At 47.8% G+C, this 13,180-nt stretch overlaps 1 protein-coding gene across 6 annotated transcripts in view; it reads right to left on the minus strand.

The window, feature by feature from the left end:
- The window catches only part of LOC143374700 (zwei Ig domain protein zig-8), a 139,219-nt gene that overhangs the window by 19,126 nt on the left and 106,913 nt on the right, over positions 1-13,180 (minus strand). The window lies entirely within an intron of this gene.

The following is a 13,180-nucleotide window of genomic DNA, read 5'->3' on the forward strand; positions in this document are numbered from 1 at the left end:
GCTATTATTGTCAAGGGTACCATCGGTGTGAGATGGAAGCTGGGAAAGGGAGGCCCTCCAAAGTACCTATAATTCTGTTTACGATTTTCCTCGCCCCTTTTCGAGTAGGGTCAGAGTTCTGCTCGTTCAATTACGCAGTCCTCAAGCACCCAAGGGCTGTATCAATTGATTTATAAGGGTGCAGTGTTTCCCAGTCCTGAAGAAGAAAGGGTTGTTAAGAGCCACGACTGAAGAAGACCGTGGGTGTATGTGAGTTGGGAGAAGGGTGTAAAAGGAGGAATCACGAAGCTAGGCCAGTCCTTTAGGATTAAAATAAATCCTAATCTAGCGGGGGTCGTAAAGTCAAGAGGGAGGCGAACCCCCCAGGTCTTAGGTCGAAAGACTGTCGGGCGAGACAGAAGGAAATAAGAAGGGGAGCAAATAAAAGGGTCTCAAACACGACAAGAGAAAATATTACCTAGGATACGCTGACCTCTCTCCCCTGTACACTTTCCACCCTCGGGATTCTCACCTGTTTCACGTATAGATACTAATCCCCTGTGCGACAGGGAGAGGATTGCGAGTTTTAAATGTCACCCGACCTCCCCCACGCAAGTGTATCATCCAAGTTAGAGCATTCGAAAGGATATACAGCCTTGGGCGAACGTAATTTCGTAAAATCGTCCGAGGAAAATGTTATGTACGGTCTCCGCAGTGATTCGGGTCAGCTGGTCTTTCAAAAATATTCAGAGAGTCTGGAAGTCTGGGTAGTCGTTGAGCCGTGAGCAGACAGAGTTTCCAGGAGCGTAGGTATCGTAGATAGGTACATACATATGTACAAGAGACGTTCGATGGCTGGTAAGCAGCTGTTATCAACGAAGTCTGTTTGGTCGAGGAGAAGAGATAGGAACGCTGAGCACGTCCGACGAGATTTCGGAAGATGGGGAAATATTCTTACGAGAAGGATAATGCGCTTTGAATGTTGAAGCGTTTCGGTTGGTTGCCCAGTGGAGAAGCATAACCGCATTTGCTTTTTCAATGCGGTCAATTGATAAAAAAATCCCGTCGTTTTAAAGTTTGAGGGGAAGCTGGCCGAACCTTATCGTTGAGCCGCATCGGTGCACCTACATTTCCGATCCGCTCGAATCAGATTCAGCCTCGAAAGCAAAAATTTCTGCCCGACCCGGACGCGACGGAGCTGGGTAGAGAACCGAGCAAGGGATTCATCACGATTCCTATCCTATTGACACAGACGATCGTACACAATAATCACGACAGATGTTTCATCAGGGACACGCTATCAATTACGTAAAAACATCCTCGCTACGGAAACGAAAGGAGTCAATATTTGCAGTAAACAAGTCCGCTGTCCTGATTTCGGATTACCGGCAACTGGGATTGCAAAAAGTATTCCAAGTACAATAAATAAGTACAAACACGTGTCTCGGCTACATGCTCCAAAGATGCAGACCCGTGTGCTGTGTGCTGTGTGCGCGTGTATCCGAGCGATAGTTATGCCAGTGTGGGTTGTAGCTCATCCATGCAGCATCGTACATAACACAGGTTCTGGCTGTAGCGGGGTTAGTAATGGTGGAGTACTAGGCAAACAAAGTATCCCGTTGTCCGTGTGAGGGTGGCTCGGAGGGTTGGCCTGGCTACGGCGATGTTGAGTTAGCTCGAGATAGGTTAGTGTAGTCAGGCTAGAGAGGTCGAGTGTTGTATGATATGATACTCGACAAACGGCTTCCACGACCGACCGAGTACCTAGGAAAGTGCGCCTCGGTGCTCGTACCGGCATCCCCTAAAAATAAACATCCCTTGGCGTGCTTGCCGCCGCACCGAGCCGCGCAGCGTCGGTCACCGTACCAATCTCCGTGTCCTCTCTTCCCGACCGAACGAAAGTCCGGTCATGCGACACTTTTAAGAGGCAGATCCTGCAACAGCCAGGATCGCTCGTTAAAAATCTAACGATGCGCGCGATCAGAATTGAAAGTTGATGGGTGCAGCGGGTTAAAGTTAAATCGATGGGAATGAATTGGGTATTGCAGTAGGCAGCGGACTGCGATACTCATCGGCAGCCAAGTTTCAGGCTTTCTTTCGGGTGGAAAGAAATCTCTGTGTAACTTGACTCAACAGCGAAAAGGATTGGAATAAGGGGAACTGCTTGTTTCTGGGGAAAGAGTTGAGTTCCCTTTTAGGAACGATGAAAAAGATATTCTGGAGGTTGTAAACGCAGCTGGGCCCTCTATTAAGTGGATCAATCGCTGGTAAACGGGTTTGACTGGCAGCCTCCGTTTCAACGCTGGTTATATTCTTCTGCTTCGAGTGGCAATCGTTGCTCGCTCTTTTCCCAATTCCCGATCTTGCGGAAATTATTTGCACAACGCCTTCTTCGCGAATTTCATCCCAAAATCGTTTGCACGTGGAAGGAGCCGCTACACGCTCCTGGAGCGTGCGATATCATAACTACCGGACATATTAGTCTATATAGACCGGAATATCCTGGATATTGATTGCACAGCTCATCCAAGGTAAAGCCGACATTACGCAGTGGCCATTAGTTTACCTGCCGGAGAATGATAAAAATATTGATAGTGCACGCTTCGATTAACGTAAAAACTAAAAGCACAGATGTTCTGCTTGGTCGAATAAAAGCTGTACACTTTCTATGGGGCAAGTCGAAACGAAAAAGAACTGAGGATCGTTAACTTGGCATTCAGCTCGTGGTACGACACGCAGAGGAGTTGTTGAGGAGAAAACAATGGGAGGATGTCGCGTTTCATGTTAGTCTACAAAAGAAAGCGCCCCTGTATCGTGTCCGTTGGGAAAAAATATGGCAGAAAACGCCGACAACTTATTGTACTTGTTGTTACTGTACCGTATGCAACTGCCGTTACGTTTCGGAATCCCGATTTGCTCGAATCTGAATCAGCCTGCTATATTATCTCGTTTATTAGACGCTCGGTGCAGCACGATTGATTGTGATGCCGGAGGAGTAGCCATACGCTTTCGGCAAATTCGCAAATTGATTCGTAACAGAGGCAGGGAGCAGTTTGCAGGCGAGTGGGTCTATGTACGTGTAGCGAAGTTAAGCGCATCCACTTCAGGTCAGTCTTCAAAGGGGACCAAGCGGAGAGGTTTGTGAGATTTTGCGTTGCGGTCGCAAATCGATCTCACCGAGACACCGAGACACCGACTTGCCCCACCCCCGAACGACCCCGTTTTCCCAGACACCGGCCCACTCCTGGTCTTTTTCATTTGTTATTCACAGGTCGGTGATTTTTAAAAGAAAGCCTCCGCAATAATTATTACCGTGGGCAATCTTTGGCCCGCATTCAAAGAAATCGTCTGTTCCAGGAGCATCCCGAGCGCGACTGTCGTCGGTATAGGTCGGTCTGCACAGGGTGAATAGAGGGGTAAAAATTGAGGCTCGAGAGGGAGAAGGATGTAGGAGGGCGGCCAGAGGGAATATAATGAGGGAAGCCTTACGGGTTTTACGCTGTCTATATTCGGCTCGTCATTACCGTCGTTCGTTTCGTCGTGTACGAATTTCTTCCTCCTCTTTCCGCCTTCCTATTTTTCTCCATTACTTCCTCCGGCTTTCCACTCAAGGCCATTATGTTACCGGCACAATGCCCGCCAATGAGGATTGTGGGAACGATTGCTGATTCCGTACTCCAAGTAGCACGGCAAATACGGGACACAGCGACCGAGCCTTCGATCACCGACGCTATCAAGACGTACTTACTTGCTTGTCTCGTTGACCGTCTGCTTCGTATCGCGGGCTTTCGCTCTCTTTGTTTCTCCAGCATAGTGGAAGGAAGCAGGTTGGCTCTTGAAACTTTACGCGACTCCTTGGGCGGCAAACTCACCGTTATCGAGAGTAAGATCGTCTCTCAACCGGGTAATCGTTTATTGAATTTCTAATAATAGCCCGTCTTGCGGTGGCAAAAGAAGCTCTAAGAAACCGCGATGCATTTCTTCCTCTTTGTGGTGAAGAGCGGGCTCTTCTTCGAGACACCTTTCTCTTTGTCTTGATTAAACGGTCGAATAGAAGTTGATTTCACAGTTAACGCGCGCACGTACCGCACAAAGTGAGGTAAAATCAACAGACAAAGTTGCGGGATAAATAAAGGGCTGTGTGTAATTACGTGGACAGATAGTTTCGAGGGGGTGTGCAGAAGCTTTGCAGTTATCTACACTCTGCTCAGCCGATCCAACGACAAGGATTCGCTAATAGGCCTTCAGGAACAGCAGCGCAATCCACGAAAGACCCTATCGACCGGTTGTGTATAGCTCCAGTCCACTGTACGCCATCCTATTTATTCGGGATTTGGCTTTGCACACTGCGGGAAATCGATCGAGCACAGGTAGATTGTTCATATTCGCATCCGAAAATCATTTACAAATAATCCTAGCCAGTCCAAACATCGACGGCGGCCAATTAGTTGCCACGGTAGCCCGCTTCTTCTCTCGCCAGCATTTTCTCAAAATTTCTGCAGCAGACTATGTAAATTTGTCTCCTTAAACAAATTCAGATTTCGCAGTAACGAGCACTCATAATTACTCGATGTCATTGTCGTAGCAAAACGATGTTCGTTTATTCAATTTAGTATGCACCAAGGTGGGGAGCCACCTTTTTCTGGTCAACGATTTCATTAAAAATCTGCATTATTCATAACGATGAATAAATGTCGACACCAAAGTGACAAGCATTTCTCGATAATTTTTCATACAATTAGGTTCGTTACTTCATTTAGGTCTGAAAAGACTTGTACGAATGAGAGACCCACTATAATACTATCGATCGAATTCCTGTTCTAAACGTTTCTGTTTCTCCGCGCTCCCCACGTCTCAGAGACCATTCGCGATCCTTCTGATTGACAGTGAGCCTTACCACGCAAACGAGTCTCGTTATATGCCAGCCAGTCGGCATTCTCGTGCTTGCCAACCCTTTCAACCCCTTCCGTATCCACCCGAGACATCGACGTCATCATCGTCAGGGACGTCTCGCGTTCTGCGACCGCCACCGAGGCGAGGGTACAACTGCGTCTCCGCGCGTCGAGGTTCCTTCTTTTGTCTGGCTGCAATTACGACGCTTCCATTCAAAACAACCACCCTTTCCCCCTCGCGCGATTGTTACGCACAACGATTTCTCGTGTCCAAGTGCACGAAGGGTGCCGCAGCCTTGCCATCCGCACGGACCGTTCCCAAGGTTCCTTGATTTCGTTCATTATCTTCTCTCCTCCTCGTCTTCTTTCCGGGAGCGAGAAAGCGCCCCTGATTTCTTTTTACGCGAACGAGCACGGCCGTGAATTTACCTCTGATCCTCGAGGGCCGCGATTTCGGAATAGGGCCAGATGGGAATTGAAACCTTTAACGAACGAGGGAAGAACGCACGACGCCGGAGTAAAGTAGCGAGACGCTCTCAGCTCCCACGTTATTTAAATTTGCCTTAATTAAAAAGTTTAAAGCTTCGTTCCTTCAATTAATCACCGTTCCGTTTGGCGTCGCCTGTGCCTCGTTCGGAAGCCCTTTTACGCTCGGCTACCAAGCAACGCATTATTAAATACTTCCCTTTATTACGCGGTTAGAAGGGCTAACTGTGTGGAAACAACGAGCTCCACGATTTCGAAATTTATATCAGCCGGGAGACTCTTCGCAAGCGAGACGCCGTGGGTACATTTTAATTACTGTGATAATAATCAACGGGGAAATTCGATGCTCGAACGAGGTACAGGGGTTCGATGAAAGATTAACGAGCGGACCAAGGAGTTCTAAATTGGAACAGGATCTCTAGGAAACGAACTTATAACGGCGCGATAAATATTCCTAAATGCAATTATGGGAACAATAATTTTAACGTTCCGGCGTGTCCAAGTGTATCAGCGCGATACCTTGGTTTCACATCGCGGTAGACGGTATTCTAGTTAATTCTACAGATCGGCGGAGACGCACGACATACGAGGGGCATAAAGAGTGTCATTCCTGGCGTAGCCTATACGTTCTACGATAGCTCGTACCTACCGCTTACAATCACGTGCAACAGAAAGTAAAGGAAACCTCTCCCTGCGCTATCAGTGAAAAGAGAAGTCGTTGCGATTACGCGACACTTGGTCAACCACGTCGCAATGAATGCTCGTATGCGTTCAAAGGATCTCTGGATTGAAAACCGCGATGAAACTTGTCTGGATCTTGCAGACTGCAAAGAGAACACATTCCTTTATTAGTCGCTCCGCGATCTTTGGTCTCTGTTGGTGGTGAATCCTTTTCACGATCGGGGAGGGACGGGGCCGCGACGTCTGGTATCGAGTCGCGACGGAATCGATTAGCAAACTCGTTTTCAGTCAGTGCTCGCAGAGTGATGCAGACGCGCATGAATGAAAGGCTTCGAAATGGAAGGAGTCCGAGGCAGACAGAGAGGAATGGATAGGGAAAAAAGGGAGCTAGTCGTAATATTCCGCGATCGTTATTGCGAACAGCGTATCTCCGATGGAGATCATTTTCAAGCCGCAGACTGCACACCTAACCATCATCTCCGTTAATGACTGTCGCCCAGACCAAGCGAATGGCTGTGCGCGCACAAAACACCGCCGTTCACGTGCAGTCGTGTGTGTGTGTGTGTGCGTGTCTGTGCACGAAGGGAAAACTCCCCTTCAATCGACAGCCAGTGTGTTGCTGTTCCCTGAATATGTGGGGAGAGAGGCTACACTGATTCGTGTACCCTGTGTCGCCGTCTCGTTGTTCAAGCTCCTTTTTGAGCCGCCGACTAGCCGCTGTCTTTTTTCGGCACCCCAGCTATTGTCTGAGATTAAACGGAAGGGCGCAGGACCAAAATGCTTCATAGAAGTCGGGGCAGTCAAAAGCCCTTCGTTAGAGCCTCACCGACTGTTTTTCTTCCGTTTCTCACGGAGCTGAAACCTTTTTTGGGACAGATCCGTTCGAGGCCTGGGCTCGATTCTCCAAAGTGCTGCTTACGAATCAAGCTTTCGCGAAGTCGCGAGGGTGCCTTCAAGACTTTGTACTTCATACTTTCGTCTAAGTTACAGTTGAAGTTGGAGCGTGATGAAATCTTTATCTCATCTTGTCTGCAGTTGCTTACTGGACGAACTAAGTGCTTACAGGAGAAGCTTTGTCTTGGTTGTGTGCCTTGGACAGCTAGAACTGGCTGCAACTCTCTTCCAAGCGTAGATCCGTCTAACAAACTACCTTTGTGGCATGCAGGATGATTGAACATTCCAATTTCTCAGATACAAATGAACTGTATCATTGCCGTGCAACGGCTACTTAAAATCCTCGAATATTTGCCAGCCTCCTTCGGATCGTCCGCATATCCGAGATCGTTTCGCGCATGAATTTCACAGGAGAAGGAGCTCGCGTTTCAACCACGCAAAGAATTCGCGTTTCGCGTAGTAAATCGACAGGAGACGTGCTTCGACGAATACCACCTGACCAGTGAAAGCTCTCTAAACGGAACTCGATCGAAAGCCCGATCATCGACAGGGCTCTTCCATTCCGCGCGCCTCCTTTATCAGCCGAAAGAGTCCAATCCCGATTGAAAGGCTCAGCGAGCAAGCGCGGGCGAGTCCGAGCAGTCGGCTAACACCTCGTTTTCACAATCCCAAGAAACTACGGCCATTCTGATTCCATGGTGGTGGAACTTTGGAAGATTTAGGGGGGGTCGAGCTCTCATTTGGCAGCCAATTACAATGCCACCGGCAATAGCGTCGAATCCACTGGCGGAACTACGGTTGGGGAACACTGGTGGAATTGCTACCAATAGTGGCGGAGGCGTGCGGTTTGCGACAGCTCTGTGGCTCACCCCTCGACCCTCATCCCATTCCCTAGCGTCCGTCCACCCCTACGAACCGGCGTCACCATTCATCGACCCTCCATCGACGTACTTTACTCCTGGACGCGATGCCCAACGGCGCTTCAAGAGTTTATGTTTGGGTCGGCAGGGAATGCTGGCTGGCGCAGAGTGCGACTGTAACGTGAGCATGATTGCATGTGTAATTGAAATACCATAAACCACGCTGAAATCCTAGGTAAGCTTCATATCGGTGGTATTATAACGTATATATACGTTCCATTCGTAATGCCTCTGCCCGCCATTTATGATCCCGAATCTCTGGATTCGCCACTCTGTCCTCTATCTGAATTTCTCTTTGTTCAATTCGGCCAGTTCAGCCTCTCTCTCTCTCTCTCTCACCTGTTTTCTTCGCTGGCTACGAGAAACCAACCAACCACTCGTACGTCGTCGGAGATACCGAGAAAATTGTCTTTTCCGGAAAGTCCTTCTATTAAATTCTCGTGGTTCGACGGCGGGCTTCCCTCGTCGACGGATAAACGAGGTTGAGGGAACACGAACGCGTCGATCTTCTGACTCCTTTCCACCGATTCTAGAGTCCCTTTCCTCCGTGAAGCGCGTGCACCTCTGCCTTTTGCTACGGGAATGAACGGCTTGACTGATTGCTATTGACTCCCATGATTTGTAGTATCTCGATTGCGAGGAAAACGTGGATGGTACTGTCCGAAGTGAACTATCGAGTGGACGATTGGCTCTTGACTGCTCTCCACTCAGGATTTCCTTGTCCTTTGTCTCCTAGATTCGCACGAGGACCCCGCAGTTACAGCGTCGTCAGTTTCCACGGCAGGATTTAGAACGGATGTTCTGATATTCAGCGAGTTGTTCGTCAGCGCGTTGGATCGGGCCGGTCGAGAAACTTAAGAAAATCGCCGTCACGATTGCTACGAGACTTTATGGCTCAAATATTACAGGCACGAGGCCGGCAGAAGCCTGGGTAATGTTCGTTACGAGACTGCGCTAACTTACTATTCTATGGGAAACTCCGTTAAGCTATAACATTCCCCGCCTCGCGATAACACGCTGCGTTACGGTTACGCGCAAATACCTACGGCGTGTTGTGTTTCACCGTGTCTCGGTTATTCGATCCCCCGACTATCCTGCATCGTACCCGAATGAATATTTTGCGTATTAAATTTGCGAGTATGCTACTCGTTACGCAACGGTTGCCTCACATTTTCCTCTGAAACTTGTTTAATGGATCTTTATGATTCGAGTCCCGTTCATTCCGAGCTACATTTCCAGGTGATGTATAAAGGAATCGATATCCTGTATCGTCTAGCGTCGAATCGCAAGAGAAAAAGCTGCTGTCAAGCAACCCCGGAGCAAATCGAGCCACTTAATTGTTTCGAATCGCGCCAGTGCGGTGCGCGCGGCGCGGGAATAGGTTGTCTCGATTTCTCGCGAGACATCTCGTAAATCAGCGTCTTCGTACGCCCCAAGAAAATCAGGAACGCGTGTTTCGCGAGACTGGCTGCGAAGATAAGACGGCAAGAAACAAAAGCAGACCGCAGAGCTCGACAAAAGATAGAGAAATGTGCCTGCCTTACACGGGGACATCGTCGCGTCGGTTAGGCGGCGAGAGAGGAGCCGAGGGAGGAGGTAAGTGATAACGGTGGATGCGGGGGTGCAAATCATAACCGATTGTCTCTTGTTTCGACGCTTTGTTCTTGCGTGTTCTCACGCTCGCAGGCCATTTGTCTGCCCCTGTCTTGACGGTCCTTTGCTCAGCACCGAAATTGGCATTGCCATTCCCAGATCTGAGATCCTTCCGTTCCTTGGAGCGCCCCTCTTCCCTCTCTCGCTGGCGACTTGAATAGTCAGAAGAACAGGCGCCCAGGGGAGAGATCACCATGGAGAAAATAACGAATGGATGGGTCCGACTAATGCTCTCGTCGAGACCAAGTAATGGAGGCCTTTGTGGACAACCGAGAATATAGTACGGTAATGCGCTTCTTTTTTCATTGTCGAACGACCGAGGCGCCAAGTTTGCTATGCAATACACGTACAATATGCTTCAGTTCCTATTTCCCGTGTACAGTACCCACGCGAGAGTTAACCAAACAATCTGCCATTTCGCGTGATACGTTGATTACAGTTATTCCATTATTATAGTACCACCGTATATAAACCTGCGAATATTTGCAATGCAACTAACGTTTTGCCAGTTTGCTACGCGATACACTCGATTTTATTTTACCGTCGGTACGCACGGTTATCGATTACCTTTTGTAATTAGTGACTACGCACGCATCCACCACTGCATATTACTGCCTGCAAATACAATGAAGCCCTGATCCAATCACGAATACAAAATAAATGTACTCTGTGGATACGGAAAGCGTTGTTTGATTCGGTCAATATCAATTCCTTTCACGATAATTACGAATCCATTTCAATTGATGCAAGCTCCGAGCACAAATACAGAATTTTTCCCGATCCATACGCGGTCAGAATATTGTGCTTTGACAGTGAACCAGAGTTTAGTCACGAGGCACTAACATTCCACTCTTCAAGGTTCTCCTGCACTTTTAAGCAGCCATCTTCAAGGAGGAACCGCCAGAGACTCCATGCATGCCGTGCTCTAGATAAACGTCGGCATTCCGCCGAAAGTATGCGGAAAAGCGGCACGTACCAAGTCCAAGTTATTCTTCGCGGAGCCTTTTTACCCTACGTGCAAACTATTTCCAATATATTGCCCGACCCGACCTCTGTGTTTCGAGTGGCGTCCAACGGGGTGCCGTATCAGCATACAGTCTCCGTTCTTGAATGTCAAAGGGATTCGAGTAATAAGTGGCGAGGATGTCGCCGGTCTGCAGCGTGTTCGCCGGAAAATAAAAACCACCCAGTGCTGGGATATCGTATTTTTAAGCGTCGCGGTGCTGGTTCGCTGGCGGAAAAGCCCGGCAAGAAATCGCTAGGTCAGTGCGACGGGCAAGGGTGCAGCCAGGAGGAGTGCTTTTGGCCGCCCGGAAATTAAGAGTAAAAAAGATTGGCCGCCCGCCAGATCGCGTTAGCGAAGCAAATCTGGACAACTAATAATGAAAGCCGGTCGGTTTGGTTCGAGGCTGGTGCTGCGCGATGACCGGCCCTGGGACTGTATGCCGTGTCTATAAATTTCCGACGATTTACTATAACGACCGGCGGCCACGAGACCGCCACTGCAACTGGAAAGGTTAAATTAAAATTTCGGGCCGGCGCGGCGTATCGGGGAAGAGAGAGAGCGAGAGTACGGGACGATTGGAGAAACGACGAAGATTACTTGGGCCGTGGACACAATCGCGTGCCAGCATGTGATTGTTTTAAAAGATCGGGGAACGACCGCTTGGCGTGCTAAGCACGCACACAATAACCTCGGCGACTTAGGCGATCCGATTTCTGCGGAACTTTGTCAGGAAATTGAGACACTTTTAAAGATACCTGGAAATCGCGTCGTTCCTGTGAAACGGGAAACTCCTTTCTCCTTTCCAACTGTTCTTTGTTTCGTTTCGTACTTTTCTTGTACGATGCACACACTTCCCACACTAGCAGAACGTAATTTTATTCACAGGAGCAATTTAAAGTATCCGATATACACTGACCGAACCGCACTGTAGGGTAAACTCGGGTAAGTTCGTGGTACAGGTTACTCCGTGATACTTTTTCATTTATCTGTAAATTGTTTGACTCAATTTAGATGGAACAAACACTAATAGACAGCGTTGATGTTCTAGTATATGTTGTGGTAAAATAATTAGTCAATTGAAGGTAGTGTGATAGAGTGAGAGAGCATTTTCTTCCAGCAGCGCATTATTCGTGAAATTTTTCGTGCTAGTTGTGGACGACCGCTTGTTTATATATAAAAAATGACGAGGATTTTTCAGATGCAACCCAGGGTGATCTTCCCGTTTACGAGAGATGCGACGTTGGGGTGGAGCATACAGCTTCCAGTAACCGTGCGAAAGAAGCACAACACCGGCGCGGGATATAATTATAAGTACATACATCAGCAGGTACATCGAGCAAAATCAACCAGATACACGGTATATCTGTTTCGCGGGAGAATAAATGGGGAAATAATTCGTGCTCGAAACGCAACGACTGAAAAGCCGCTAAATTCAGTTGCGCGTCGTAGTCGATTTCCGGGTAGAATACATTAAAATGATTGATTCGAAATCGGCTAGTGATTTTTGACATTGGTCGCGATAAAAGCTTTCCGTTTCACGCCAATCTTGTACGCCGTATCGTACACAGAAGCAACGTGATTAATGGTTTATCTGCTGTCGTCCCGTCAACGGTAATCTTGTTATTGTACATACTGAATCGTGATCGGCGCGTCATCGCGACGATTTTTTTGTGTCCTCTGGCTCGATTCAACACCGTCGACGCGACGGGAGCTATGAATATCCGATGCAAGAGTATAATCCTCTTCGAGCTACGCTTCTGATACGGTTATCGTTGGTCCAGGAAAACAGAATGAATAAGGCGAGCGAAATTTGAATGGAAAGTGTCAACTTATCGTCAATGGTTGGTGTCTCTTAGAAATCTTCAAGATATTCGGAGCAAAAAATGATGAGGATGGCGATCAGTGACGATCATGAATTCGTGGGAACATTAAAGCCCGAATGTTCAAGCGCCAGCATGTATAAATTCGATCGAGCTTGTTAATAGCATTCTGAATTCGCGATCGTCGGAGTGTGATTTGATAGGTATTCTCACGTTCAGACAACATTGTAGCTGACAGTAGATGATCCTCGTTAATCATAATTAATTGGACAGTCCATAAAATTATTATACGATCTGCGGGATTCATTTGGCTAATGGTTTATTACATGGCTAAATGGAAGTTTATGGTGACGGGAGACATTGTATATCAAAAGCTTCCATTGTTTAATTCGCTTCGTGAAACATAATTTCATTAGAATACCGTATCGTTTCTCTGCTGTACAGAGGATTTTTCTTATTGCTCCTCTTACTGCAACATAATAACGCACCGGTAACGCACTAAATTCCAAAGTGAATTACATATTATCGCGGAGTTGCTCCGAGGTACACCTCGGTACGCGGATAGTAGAAATATCGGCAATTTCGGTCGATGCGTTAGAGAGTTACATAAATGCGAAACTGTTTGTAAACAAGCAGAGAGCAAACATTCGGGGACGTCGCTTATGTGGGTGATCGAAAGCAGCGTAGATACGGATAGCATATACGAGAAGCCATCCGCTTACACAGTAATGCAAGCTGATTCGAAATAATATTCGATTTGCGCCAAATCCGACGCGTATTGTTCCGTCGACCATCATTACGTAAATTACTCGAACCGTTGCGTTGTTCAATATCACACAGCCGTAGAAT

Source organism: Andrena cerasifolii, chromosome 11 (genome assembly GCF_050908995.1).
Source record: "Andrena cerasifolii isolate SP2316 chromosome 11, iyAndCera1_principal, whole genome shotgun sequence".
Taxonomy (NCBI): domain Eukaryota; kingdom Metazoa; phylum Arthropoda; class Insecta; order Hymenoptera; family Andrenidae; genus Andrena; species Andrena cerasifolii.